The sequence below is a fragment of the Eubalaena glacialis genome, chromosome 1, assembly GCF_028564815.1.
Source record: "Eubalaena glacialis isolate mEubGla1 chromosome 1, mEubGla1.1.hap2.+ XY, whole genome shotgun sequence".
Classification (NCBI taxonomy): Eukaryota; Metazoa; Chordata; class Mammalia; order Artiodactyla; family Balaenidae; genus Eubalaena; species Eubalaena glacialis.
In genome coordinates this window covers 7826907-7840336 of record NC_083716.1, presented here as the reverse complement: position 1 = coordinate 7840336, position 13430 = coordinate 7826907, and the positions used below count along the sequence as shown (strand labels likewise).

The window sequence follows — 13430 nt, the reverse complement described above, 5'->3', positions numbered from 1 at the left end:
GGAGCGAGGGGTAACTTCCGGCTGGGAGTCCTACCTAAAAATAATTTCCCCTGCTGGTGCCTGGATACTTCCTGTGTATCCAGTGAGATGTCACACCGGAAGCACATTCTAAATTATTTTGGGCCCTGCATCATGCGGGTTACATTTTAAGATCATCGGGTTGGCTGCATTGAGGACACTTTCTAAGCAAATAAGAGTTGCATGTACCTATGAGGAAAGGTCCTGTGTGGGAAAAGAAGTCCCATGAATGTAGCATCTCCTAGTCTGGGGACTTGGAGAAGCAAATTACCCCCTTACTCAACAAAGCAGCAGCCTGGGCACTGACAGACACTCCGATGGCACTGCTGGGTCCCTTCCTGGGGCAAGGTCAGGGTGACAAAGGGAAGACTGGTGCAAACAGGCTGAGTTCACCGAGCTCCTGTCAGGACTGACGGGGAAGGGCCTTTGGGGTTTCAGCAACTATGTCAGAAGTGGGTGGGGTTTGGGGGTGGGTACAGGAAGCTCAGGCCAAGGCAGTGGCTCCAAGGACTCAGCATGGTTCTGGAACTTTCGTTTGGGAGCTGGACTTGTTACTCCCGTTCCTGGAGTGTCCAGCATGAAACTCTTCAATGAAAGGCCTGTGGGAAAGTGGAGGCCTGTGCCACGTGCTACAGCTGGTCTGGCAGAAGAGGGACCCTGAAGGGAGAAGGCCGGCATACTGAGATGCTAAAGGCATTGGTGAAGAAGGAGGGCCCTGGGTGGGTAGAGGTAGGGGGTACACTGGGGCCTGAAAAGTTGGGTGCTGTGGGGCTTAGCAGCCTGAAGACCTGTGTATTCCCCCAGGGGGCTGCCCATTTCCTGGGCCAGTGGAAGGCAGGCGGTTCTGAGATCGGCGAGCTCTGGGCAGAGCGGAGGCAGCTGGCCTCTGCTCATGCTCTGTCACCCACTAGCGGTGAGGCCAGGAACAAGTCAGCACCCATTGGCTGGCTCCTCCCCTCCTCTAACCTGGAACACGGCGAAGACTGACCCCAAGCAACACCCTGAGTTTCTTAATTGGGGGCAAACATCCTGTTATCTCCTGCGTTAACACTGTTATCAGTATTAGTTCCTCGTCCTCCCTAGGGCTCACCTTCCTGAAACAGTCCAGTTTCTTCCTCCTGAAAGGGAAATTGAGAGGCCACTTCCTATAACAAGACGGATCGCATGTGATCCGAGCTCATGTGACCTAACAGGTAGAAAATGGAAAGTGAGACCCCAGCCTTTCTCCCCCTACCGGTTATCCCATGTGATGTTACAGACTTGTGAACCTGGGTATAAAGGTTTGTTTGTTTGTTTGTTTGTTTTTATTCCCCGTGCTCCAGCCCCCACCCACTCTTGAGAGTTTGGAGGTGGGTGTCTTTCCCAGCCCCCCAAACCCCTGCAGGGATTCTTCACAGAGGCTACACCTGAGTTTTCTCTCAAGCACAAAGCTCCTAGAGACCGACCCTGGGAGCCTGTGGCTCCGCCCCCCTCTCTGGGAAGACTGTGGCTCCACCCCCCCATGGCTGTGGCTCCGCCCCCTCTCTGGGAAGACTGTGACTCTGCCCCTCTCTCTGGGGTGGCTCTGGCTCTCCTGGGACAGAGAAGGGGCTCTCTGCCAGGCTGTGTGCTTATCTCAGAGGGCCTGGCAGCTGGCACCAAGTAGCACCCCAATGCTGTGCCCTCTTTTGAGGTGAAGACCACACGTGGCGGGGGGTCCTCTAGTCTTTGGGACCTCCCCTCCAGACTGCCTTTCCTTTCTGAGCTCTTTTCTCCCTGTTCTTCCTCCTCAGCACCACCCTCTTCCCTTTTCCTGAGTCTGATGAGTGTTCATGGCGATTGGCCCAAGGCCCAGCTCTGGCTCTGGGAGCTGACAGTTCTGAGGAAATGGAGAAGGGGGGGTGGGTAAGAAGATGGTGCTGGGGAGCATCCTACCTCTCCGGCTTCTTTCCTGAAGAGGCTGGAGACTCCCAGCCAGAGAAGGAGAACATCCTCGCCGGCAGACTGTGGGCCCCTCGTGGCCAGTGCTGAGTGGGCATCGGGCAGGCGTGATGTTGGCCTGGTAGTTTCCCAGGCCTCTGCTTCTACATCTTTAAAGTGAACACAAGAATTATATGATAAATACAAATATATGATTTATTATCATAAAATTACATGATTATATAAGTACATACCATATACATATATATTATACATATATGACAGGGATTTGTTGTTGCCCAGCTGTGGGAGCTGATTAAACCGTCTCTGGGAAGCTGTCCCTTCTACATCTGGTGCCACAGCCTGAAGTCGGCCATCAAGAAGGGAAGGTGGACGTGAGGTGGGGAAGGTCAAGGAAAACAGAATGAGCAGAGCCCACAGGATGGACCAGAACAAGCTTGGATGATGGGGGTGTCCTGCACTCTGGTGCCCTTCATCACAGAGCTAAACAGGCCCCGGGCCCAGAAGTCGCGGAGGCTGAAGGAGGAGAGCTGGCAGCCCCTGCCAGCCAGGTGAGCCTAGAGGTGAGCAATGATGTTTGTGAGCTGCCAGGGTGCCCTGTGCTCCAGTCTCCCAAATGGAAAGGAATACGGCTGCTACTTCATTTCCACCTTCAAAATCTCATGCAAAGCATCGTTTGCAGCTTTAGTTCCACGAACCTGGAACTATGTAGGGAAGGCCATTCTAGCTAACGCATCCACCCCACACAGATGTCCACTACCCTCAGAGACCTCAGGTCACCTGGGACACTGTGGCACTGCCCTGATGGACAAGAGTGACCAGAAGTGGGCCACAGGGACACTCTGCCCCAGGGTGGAGGCTAGCTCTCCAGGCTAGATACCCCCTTTCCTCAAGATAGGTTTTCTTTAGAGACATAATGAACCTACCCCAAGCCTAGAACCATATTAGGGCTACATTGAGCCCCGCAACAGTTCTCCCCAACTTGTAATCTTGGGCATCTGGGATTGGGGACTTGGTGTCCAGCCTCCTCCCAGAGGTCCCTGTCTCCCTATATGCCTCCTCTCCGGGAGGCTCAAGATTCATGCCCCAGCTGGGTGCCAGCCTGCTCTACATCTGCATAACTAAGGGAGACCATGGATGGGACTCTTCAGGTAAACACAGCAAATGAACTTCTGCCTTCCCAGATGCTGTGTTTATCTACGGTGTTGCAATTTTGGAAAGAAGAGTTATGTGAGTGTATAGACAGAAAACCTATAAGGAAAGGTGCTAACACATCATCAGGAGCTCTCTCTGAGAGGTGGGAGTATGGATGATTCTTCCGCCCTCCTGGGGTGTTTTTTCTTTTTTCCTATATTGTTTTTCAATGAGCATATACGACCTTTATAATAAAAAAGAACAAATACAACATAGTCAGGTTTTCCCTCCCTCGTCCACTCAGAGGAGATCCACTTACTTAACAGGTGAAACCGCCAGGGAGAGCTCGGGGCAGAGCTGAGCCACACGCATGCATGCCGCCTGCCTGGCATCGCAGAAACATTCCATGGCCAAGCAAGGCCGCTTAGCCTTTCAGATACCGAGGGCATAACTGAAGCATGAAACTAACCAGGCTTAGTCATCCATCTCTGGTCTCCTCGACAGTTTGCCAACTGTCAGCAGAAATCACAGGGTAGGGAGCTGGCGGCGGACCCGTATCCTAACGCAGGCGAGATTTGCCAAGAGGCAAGGAGGGAGGGACTTGCCCCCTTTAAGTATCAAACATCCCAGGTGCTGTGTGTGTAATCAGCTCCCTGGCCACTCCAAGGGTGGTAGGAGTCCTAGCCCAACACAAAGACTGTCTCAGAGGAAAGCAAGCTGATGAGAAAGCCTTGCAGAAAGCGACGGGCCCTCCCAAGGAGCCAGATACTCAGTCAAAAGCATCACTGGTTCGATGCAGCTTCTCTCCCGGTCCCTTCAATTCCAAATCACCACCTGGGAGAGCAGTGCTGGACCATCTCACTTCATGGATACGGAGCCACGTGTGAACGGGCACCCGACGGTCAGGGACCAAACTTGGTTTCCTATAGCTCAGAGCACGTGCTCCACTCTAAGGGCCAGAGAAGCAGCAGGTACCCAGGAAGGCGGATGATTTAGTATCTTCTGATTGGTATTCTTGATATATGTGTTCACGTCTATTTGTTGAGTGCAGGGAAGGAACCAACACTTCGTACACTGTGTGCAAAATAGAGACGTCTTTGCATGTGACTTTCCAACCCAGACACTGCCTTGGAGGCAGCTGAAAGGCTGCTCACTTCTCTCTAACTCCCAAACCCAAGTTTACATTTTGCCAGTTAGGTTTGTTTTCTGGGACGCTGTTGTGCCCTCTAGATGCGTGGCCTGGGCAGTTGTCAGCTGGTGTGCCCTTTAATCAGCTCTGCCTGCTCTGTGGCCAAGAGGAAGCACCCACATCCCACCAGCAAGCCTATGGGCCTGACCCCCTTTCCTTCACCAAGCACACTCCTGCCCAGGCTACAGGGCCCCATTTAAATGCCACCTTCTCCATGCACCTGCCCCAGCGCCCCAGCTGCTCCAGTTCCCTCTGATGCCCCAGCTCCTCCGTGCTCCTCTCCTGACATCACAGCTCCTCCAGGCACCTGCCCTGATGCTGTAGCTCCTCCCCTGATGCCTGAGCTCTACCATGCTCCTCCCCTGACACTTCCAGCTCCTCTATGCTCCTTCCGCTGTGCTCCTTCCTCTATGTTCCTTCCCTCTGTGCTCCTCTATGCCCCAGCTCCTCTTCCATCCTGACTTGCGTGAGTTTTTTTTTTTTTTTTGGCCACGCCACGCAGCATGCGGGATCCTAGTTCCCCGACCAGGGATCGAACCTGCGCCCCCTGCGTTGGAAGCACGGAGTCCCAACCACTGGACCGCCAGGGAAGTCCCCTGACTTGCGTGCATTTTATTGTTTTGGTCTCTCCCTCCCCATGACCGTGAGATGCCATCTGTCTTCTCTTAGTCCTTGCCCGCTGGCCCCTGGCACTGTTCCTGGCACTCTAAGCACCCTACAAACTCTGGTTGAAAGTGAAATCGTTGATCAATTTCTTAAATTAATCCAACTCAAGCTTTTCTTGGCAGTTGTCTGTAAATTGATTCAAGGTGCCCGGCTGGGGCGGCGGCAGGTGTGCAGAGGAAATCAAGGGATCCAGCCTCTCCCCTTCCTCTAAAAACCTTCCAGACTCTGATTCTTCCGTTTTTCCTTCACACGTGTACATGCTCGGGGGAGCAGATTTCCGAGCCTGGATAAACATGCCTTTGCTTGTGAACATCAATGTTGTAAGCACAATAAATCACTAGAAACAAGAGACACCTCTCGCGGCGGAGGGCGGGAACTGCTTTCTCAAGCACTATCGGAAAAGCAGCGACACCCATAACGTCACCCGCCAGAGCCCACAGGGAAATCAAAGCTCTTTCTACTGAGGATCCTGTTTAATTGATGCACTGCATTCACTAGGGATTAGGGCTGTGATGAATGCAGACTGGAGAGACCTGAAGACACTGCGGGTCACACGGCCAGCGGTGTCAGAGCAGGACAGGCACCCAAGGGTGAAGATCAGCCCCACCTGAGATCACAGCTGCAGGCGGCAACACACGCCCCACCCTCCCAGCAACCCCCAAGGCTGTCACTCTCTCTGTGTCCTTCAAAGAATCAGAAGCCTAATCTGCCGTCTACCCCTGCTGGGCACCTCTAAGCAGGACAGATCAACGGTGCAAAGCTAAGAGGAGCGTCCTGCCTCTGGGGAGTGCTTTCTGTGGTACCCGGCTCAGCATCCCCTGCCTCGCTCACAGTGGGTACTCAGTAAAGTCTGCCGAATTATGGATTCTAAACTCCCAGTGCTGGCAGTGGGTCAGCAACAGAACACATAATCACAACCGCATGGTCTGATTCAGTCCCAGGAAAAGAAATGTGTCAGCAGCTGACGGGCATGAAATCATTCCTTATTCAGTGGGTGGACGATGCTTCTCCGCATCTCATCACTGACCAAAACTTCTGGGTCTGATCATCGAAACTTTGTTCCAAGGGATCTCAACCCAGCTGCGGCGTCAGAGGCACCTGGAAGTCTGTTACAAAGATGCATGCGGTGGACCGACCCAGACTGGGTACAGGTGCCATAAAGGCTCCTCCCATGTGTCTCGAGAAGCCTCCAAAGACAGAGGACCACTGGGTTTGCAGAAGAGCTGTGGGGTGGGGGTGAGGGGACACTCCCCCAGCTGCCACTGGAATCTTCTGGAGTTGATGCTGGGCACTTCATAGAATCTCTTTCCAGAATCTCAGCTTCCTCATCTGTAAAACAGATGTAATAAAACCCTGTGCCCCTCTAACCACATAGGCCCACCAAGGTACAGGGACCCACTCTGCTGACCTTATAAAGCAGCTACCTGCTAGAATATTATTTATGTTAACAAGCATGGCTTTGCTCCATGACACTCAGATTCGAGAAACATCCCATTTGACAATTTTTCTACATAAAATTAAACCTAGCTGAGGCCCATGACAAACCCAGACCTGGCCACCTAGCCTGCCCAGCCCAGGGCAGACCTGGCTGAGTGCCACAGTCCCGACTCAGGTACGTCCCATGAACAGCTGAGTTAGCTGGACGCTGTAATCCCAGCCCACACCTCACGCACGCAGCAAGCCCCCTCTAGCCAGCCCGTGGTATCACTGGCCATCACCCTGCGACCCTGCGATCCTGATAAGGGACAGACACAGTTCAAGGTGTTTGGGCTTTGGAAAACCTACCTTACTTTTCCTCTCCTAAACCTCAGCCCCCAGCACCTGGTCTCTGGGCTAGATTGCTCCCCACTTGACAGTAAAACATTGCCACTCAGCATTCAAACTCAGGAGGGCTGGGGTCTTTTCCAACACCTCACTCACCAGGGTTGACCAGACCCCCAAAATTAGTAGCACTGGGCCCTCCTTCTGCCCCCCAAAGACTCAGCTGTGCATGAACCCAGGGCCACAGCAGAGAGGCCCTGTCCTTGGTCCGCTGTGGACCACTCACCCCCACTGTACCTTTGCTACACTGACCGTGAGCTTGGCCACGGGGCCTACAGCTGCTGCTCCTGGTATCCAGCCCCCTGCCCACCGCCAACATCCACGCAGCCACTCTCCCATCTGTGGGGGCATCGGGGCACCAGTGCCTGTCAATCCCAGAAACCAAACCCCAGCCCTTCCCCCAAAGCACGCGAGGCCTCCCTCCCCAGTGCCCACAAAGCCTCCCCCTCCGTAGACCCAAAGAAAGGCTGAGGGGGCCTGTCTTTAGGGCGGCCCTGGAAATACAAAGAAACTGTTCATCTGCCTCCTGGCCCAAGGAAGCCAACTCGGAACACAGAGCCGAAAAGAGGGGCCAACAGAGCGGAAATCAACCTTTTCATTATTTACAGTCTCCCATAGCACTAAGATCAAGTCCAGCTTTATATCTCAGCAAAGCCACTGGCCATATCAGCACCCATGTCAGCCAGATAAAGCACAGCTCACATTTTAAGCTTGGGCTGGCAGGAAGGGGTGGTGGGGAGAGGATGCCTTGAGTCGATGCACCACTTGAAAACTTCACTCTCGCTTTTTCTTGTGTGTTTACTTTGTCCAGACTTCCACTTCTATGGTGGACACCCCCCCCATGGGTCACACCCTTGTCTAAATCCCTGAGTACAGACAGAACCTGTAATTTGCTTCTGGTCAGTAGAATAGCCACAGGTATGGGCTAGTCACTCAGCTGATTCACCTGATTACATCACGTTGTATGAGACGCCGTCTTAGCAGACTGGAGAGGGAGACCCTCTGGCCTTGAGGAAGCGAGCCACCAGACTGTGTGAGGGGCCGTGTGGGTGCTGCGTGGCAAGGTACTGCAGGCCTCCAGGAGCCAAGAGCAGCCCCTGGCCCACTGTCGGCAAGAAAGCAAGACCTCAGTCCTACAACCGGCAGGAGCTGAATTCTGCCAACAACCCCATTTTCTTGGAGGAGGCCGCCCCCCCCGCCAGGTCTTGAAAGGGACACAGCCCAGGTGACACCCGATCTACAACCTGGGACACCCTGAGCAGAGGACCCAGCTAAGCCCTCCCAGAGTCTAGACCCACAGAAATTGTGAGATAATCAATGCATGTGTTTTAATCTGCTAATTTTGTGGTAATTTGTTACTTGGCAATACAAAACAAATTCAATTCTTTCCTATTTCACCATGTTGAGTGGAATATGTCAAGTAGCACATGAGGGTCTGGGTGTAAAAGGGAGCAGACACAAACCAGGACCCTTTGCTCTGATCCCCAACTCCAGAAAGTTGAAAGTTCAAAGATCTGGGTTCAAGTTCAGCTCCTGCTGCTAACCTGTTGTGTGTCTTGAGCAAGTGTCAGCTGCCTGGTGCTCTTTAGGGTCTTCTAGCTCTGAAATCCGGAGTCTCTAGTTTCAAGAGTAAGATCTTAGGGTTAAGGAGGTCACAGTTACTTCCAGATTCTCTCATCTTCAATTCCATCCGCCCACAGAGCCTTCATTCAAAACCAGAGCACAGGGACTTCCCTGGTGGTCCAGTGGGTAAGACTCCGTGGTCCCAATGCAGGAGGCCCGGGTTCGATCCCTGATCGGGGAACTAGATCCCGCATGCCGCAACTAAGAAGCCCGCATGCCACAACTAAAGATCCCGAGTGCCACAACTAAGACCCGGCACAGCCAAAATAAATAAATAAATATTTAAAAAAAGAAAGAAAGAAACCAGAGCAGAGGGTAGGGGGACAAATGCAGAAATCAGCTTCCCCAGAGACTCGGACACCTGGGGGGCTTTCCTGGGCTCCATCCAGCCTCCCAGCCCCCACTCAAGTTCCCTCTCCTGCCTCAAGCTGGAATGGAAAACCTATCAGGCCTCAAGAGATGGCCTAAGAACCAGCAACCTGTTTTTCAATCCAAATTGTGAAATGCTCTGGGAACAATCTGCTAGCTAAGCAAACCTTTCCCATTTTTTTCCTGTCTGAGCACATTGTTCTGAGCCTGGAGAGAGGACAATGGAAATCGCAGCTCTCCTTCACTCCCATCAAGGAATAATTCACACAGGAATTCACTGCGCCCGTGGCTTCTGGGCAGGGGTCTGCCCAGGAGGATGAGAAGCCTATAGCAGGGACGTCCCCAAGACTCCCTGGCTGACCCCATCAGCAATGCGGCAGGAAAGGGCTGAGGCTTGGGGTGCAGCTGTGCAGTCAGGGAGCACCAAAGACCAAGTGCTGCCAGGGCCGCCCCAGCTATCTGAGCCAGGAGCCCCATCCACGGTCCATCCATCGCTGCCCCACACCCGGCCACTGAGCCACCCATGCCACGGACCCGAGTGTATGGCAGGGAGTCACCCAGGACTCCTCGGCCCTGTTTGATCCACTCACACTCTACCTCTGGCGGGACTACCATGCCCCTGCTCACACCCCACTCAGTCCCGCCCTTGGTATCCATTAACCGCACTCCTAACAAGCCCTGAACGAGTGCCCTTGGCATAGAGGGTGGGCACAAAGCCAGGTGACCCCGAATGACCCACCAGAGGCCCACCAAGAGTCATTCAGGCCATTTTTAAGCAAACAGGTTGGTGCTGTGACAGGAACAGAAGCATCTCCAGAAGGGTCGAGAGATGACTCTCGGCTGCCACCACTGCCACCTGGGACAACAGAAGTGGGCATGGGTGCGTGGGTGGGCATCCCCCAAGAGAGGTGGGCCCCTTTCCCAGGAAGCCCAGGACCCTCCCTGAGCCTGTCTTCATGCTGTCCATCAGCACTTGCAGGGGATTCTCCCTTACCTCCCCTATAAAGAGCCCTGGGTGGCCCTGAAGTGCGTCCCACGTGCAGTGAGGCCACATGGAGTGCTAACCAAGAGGTTATCGGGACTGTGGCTCCCGACCAGGCTGCACCCTGAAATCAACATCACGTGCCCAGGCTCCATCCACCCCCAGAAGGCGGAATCATAGGGAAAGGCCCAGCCCCAGCACAGTGTGACCTTGGGCAAGTCGTTATGCTCCTGGAGCCTCAGTTTTCTCATCTGTGAAGTGGGGATAATACCGCACCATTCTGCTATGAGATGAAATGACAGAATCTGGTGCTTCCCAACCTCTCTCGACAGAGCACACGGAGAACATGGAAATATTTGCACAGCCCACTGAGTAAAGGAACAAGGCTGCTTGCAGGATTCCTCTTGACCCTGAGCCTCACCAGCCATCCCAGAGCTGAAAGGGCTCCCACCTCACAGACAGCAGGATGCTGAGGGGCAGCGTGCCAAAGGCCTGATCCCCAACAAGCACCAGACAGGGGTCTGCGGTGCGTAAGCCCCCCACCCAGTGCAGGATTTTCTTGTCTCATCAGGGCGGTCTGGGACAGGGCTGGCACATCACCATTTTTTAACCAGCGCCTTGCACAGTTCTGGAGCAATGGGTGTGCAGGGCCAGGTTTGGACTTTCAGTTCTAGCTGATCAGAGCCAGCAGGCTCTTCCCCAATGGGGTCACTCACTCCCCCACCCATCCCACCCTTTCCTGCAGCCCACCCACTGCTAGGGTCCTCCCCACCTAATTAGCAGGCAAATCCCGTTCTGGGAGGACTGAATGGGTCCCTTCTGCTCCCCGGCATCCCTCACAGTGTCCCTTTGTGGCCGGCCATCCTCCTGACCAGGCCAAACTGGGTCCTCAGCTGTTCACTCTCCATGCAATTTTGACTCCGCCTCCTGGCTCCCAGCGTCAAAGCCGTGACAGGGCAGTGTGTGGCCTCCTGCGGGGCCGCGGTTTCCTCTGGGAAAGCGGCTGCCCACCGGGGACGCCTGGTGCCACACACGGACCTTGGGCGGGCTGGCTGTCTGCAGGGGCGTGAGGAGCCACGACTCCACGCTCTCTGGAGGTGAGAAGCGCAACAGCCCAGGCCTGGGAGACGGAGCTCTGACCAGCGGGGCCGGGCACAGCTCCTGCTGACCAGTGCTCTCCACGCCCCCCTCTGTAACCCAGGGATGCAGAGCCTCCCTCCTTGAGGCAGCCCAAAGAAGGCTCCGCTGAGGCGCACATCCCTCCAGATGGGGCACCGTCCCTCCCCACCTCAGCAGAGAGCCCTGGTTATAGTAAAGGGCAAGCTTGCAGAGCCCCTCCAGAGAGGGCCAGGCTGCGGCGGGGTGGGGCCGGGCTGGGCCCCAAGCAGCAGCAACAGGGAGGGGCATGGGAGCCAGGGGAGGGAGCTACCACCCCCCCAGCCCTGGCCTCTAGAACTGGCTGAACCCAGACCCACCCGAGCTCCGCTTACCAAACCAGCCCCAGTCTCTCAGGCTGGAGAGCTCAGGGTCACTGTGGTCATGAGGGCGGGGTCTGGAGTTTCAGTTACTTCCACAGCACGGATGGGGCTGTCTGGGCACCAGGCTCCATGGGGGTGAAGCCTCACCTCCCACCTGAAGACTCTACAAGCTGTCTGGCGTCCCTCGGACTCGGCCTGTGAACTACCAACTTTGCAGGGTTGCTATGGGGATTAATGAACTGAAGCATGAACTGGTCCTCAACTGGGAAGGAAGGATATGATGGCTATCACTATTCACTCATCAAGTTAAGACCCGTGGGAAGAGGCAGGCACCAGGCAAGCGAACCCAGGTCAGACCCCAGGCCTTGAGCAAGTGAACTCAGGGTTAGGACCCGACCCCCAGGGCTGTCCAAGTCCAGGGGTGTCCTCACCTCCTGGGAGCAATGACACCTCCTAAGTGAAACATCAGCTCAGGGTCCTGCCCAATGTTCCCCACGGAAACCACTAAAATCCCTCACTCTCCACAGAGCCTTGCAGGTTAATGAGTCTGGGGTGGGTACCGCCCACAGCCCACTACCCTGGCACCTCCCTTCCCAGTGCTGGGGGCCGATGGGGTCCACAACCAGACCCCAGGAGAAGTGTTCCCAGGGGGGTTCCTTGTGCCACCCAGACCTACAGCAACCACCTGTCAGAGCAGAGTCCTGGGCACCCGGACGTTTATGAGGTCTCAGGTAACGCCAGCACCCTCTGGAGTTTGCAGACTCCCAGAGGACAAGGTCAGGGGGCAGAGGAGGAGACAGGCAGGACCAAGGACCCAACACTGCCCCACCAGCACCCTGCTCCCAATTCCTAAATGAGGACAACGAGACTGCAGAGGTTGCAGGACTGGACCAGAGTTACAGAGCTGGCGACTAGCCTGGAAGGACGCAGGAGCAAGGAGGGGGAGTCGAGGTGGGCAACTCCCTCCCACCTCCCACCTCCCGCCAAGGAAGACTTCAGTTGAGTCCAGCTCTGGGCCCAGGCACTGGCCTTGCCCCTGGCACTCACACAACCCAGGGCTGCCAGACCTCGCTGGCGGGCTGGACTGTCAGTATCTCAGTGCCCAGGTGCCAGTGTCATCCAGCCACAGCCAGGTGAGCACCGGGCCCCACATCCTCACACTCGTTGCACAACTCCCCTCCCCCAACCACCAGGGCGACTACTACTAAGCCCACCTCCTTTCCCCCCTCTCCCCCTCCTTCCACTCCCCTCCCCGCCCTCCAGTCCAAAGCCCCTGTCCTTGCAGGACCTCAAGCTGCAAATCCCTCGGAGGCCAAGGCAGCCGTCCAAGGAGCTTCCAGGAGGTCCCGGGAGGCCCTTCCCACGGGGTCAGAGCGCCCCCTGCCCCCTGCCGGGTGGACTCACAGGCGACCATCACTTGTCAGGTCGGCCACGAGACTCTTTAAAACTCACCATCCCGGAGCGGTGGTTGATTCTCCCGCTGCCCTGCACAGTGAACTGAAAGGGGCTCCAGAGGGGGGCAGCGGACGGCGCCTGGGCTCTCAGAGGGTGCAAGCGATTCACAGACCCCAGTGTAGGCGACAGAGGGCTGAACCGGGGCCCCACGCAGCAGCGCCCGTCTCTGCGGGGAGTGGCCGTGGGAGGTCTGTGTCTACACTTCCGATTTTCCTACCAGGAGCACATTTAATAATGAAACAACTTTTGCAAAAGTACACTGCATTCGGCGCGCGGTTGCGAGGCTCGGGACGCCGCCGCGGCCCCCTGACCTCCTGCGCCGCCCGCCCCCGCGCCCGGCTGTGCGGCGCGGGGGCCCAGGACCATCAGCCTCTCGGGGCGCAGGCCCCGCCCCGCCGCGGCCGTCAGCGCCCCCCGGCCCCTGCGCACGCGCGGCGTCCCGCTCTCCGTTCGGACCCCGGGACCAAAGCTTTGCGGACAGCGCCCCCTGCCGTCCCGAGGCGCCCTGCGCCTGCGAGCGGCCGCCGCCAAACCCGACTCCTAGTTACTCCTGGTTATGCTGAGTTGCCCTGGAGGGGCTCGAACTTGGAGGCGAGGGGACCGCCCTTTCCTCCACCCAGAGCCTGAAGCCCCTTGTCCGCGCCCGAGGAACTGACTTTGGGGGAAACTAAGTCACTAGAGGATATAGGGAATGCACAAAACGCGGTGGCTGTCTTGGGCCGTCCCTGTTTGAAATCTAATTCCTGGGGTCACAGACCCCGGCTCCACTGTGGGT

At 56.0% G+C, this 13430-nt stretch overlaps 1 long non-coding RNA gene across 2 annotated transcripts in view; it reads right to left on the bottom strand.

Annotated features, from left to right (window-relative positions):
• LOC133092712 (uncharacterized) overlaps nt 1–13008 on the bottom strand; it is an 81056-nt gene extending 68048 nt beyond the window's left edge. For both annotated transcript variants that reach the window (XR_009701120.1, XR_009701119.1), the window contains exons 1-2: nt 12653–13008; nt 1933–2087 (exon numbers count right to left, since the gene is read on the bottom strand). This is a non-coding gene — a long non-coding RNA (uncharacterized LOC133092712). The remainder of the gene's footprint in view (nt 1–1932; nt 2088–12652) is intronic.
• Nucleotides 13009–13430: the final 422 nt, after the last annotated feature.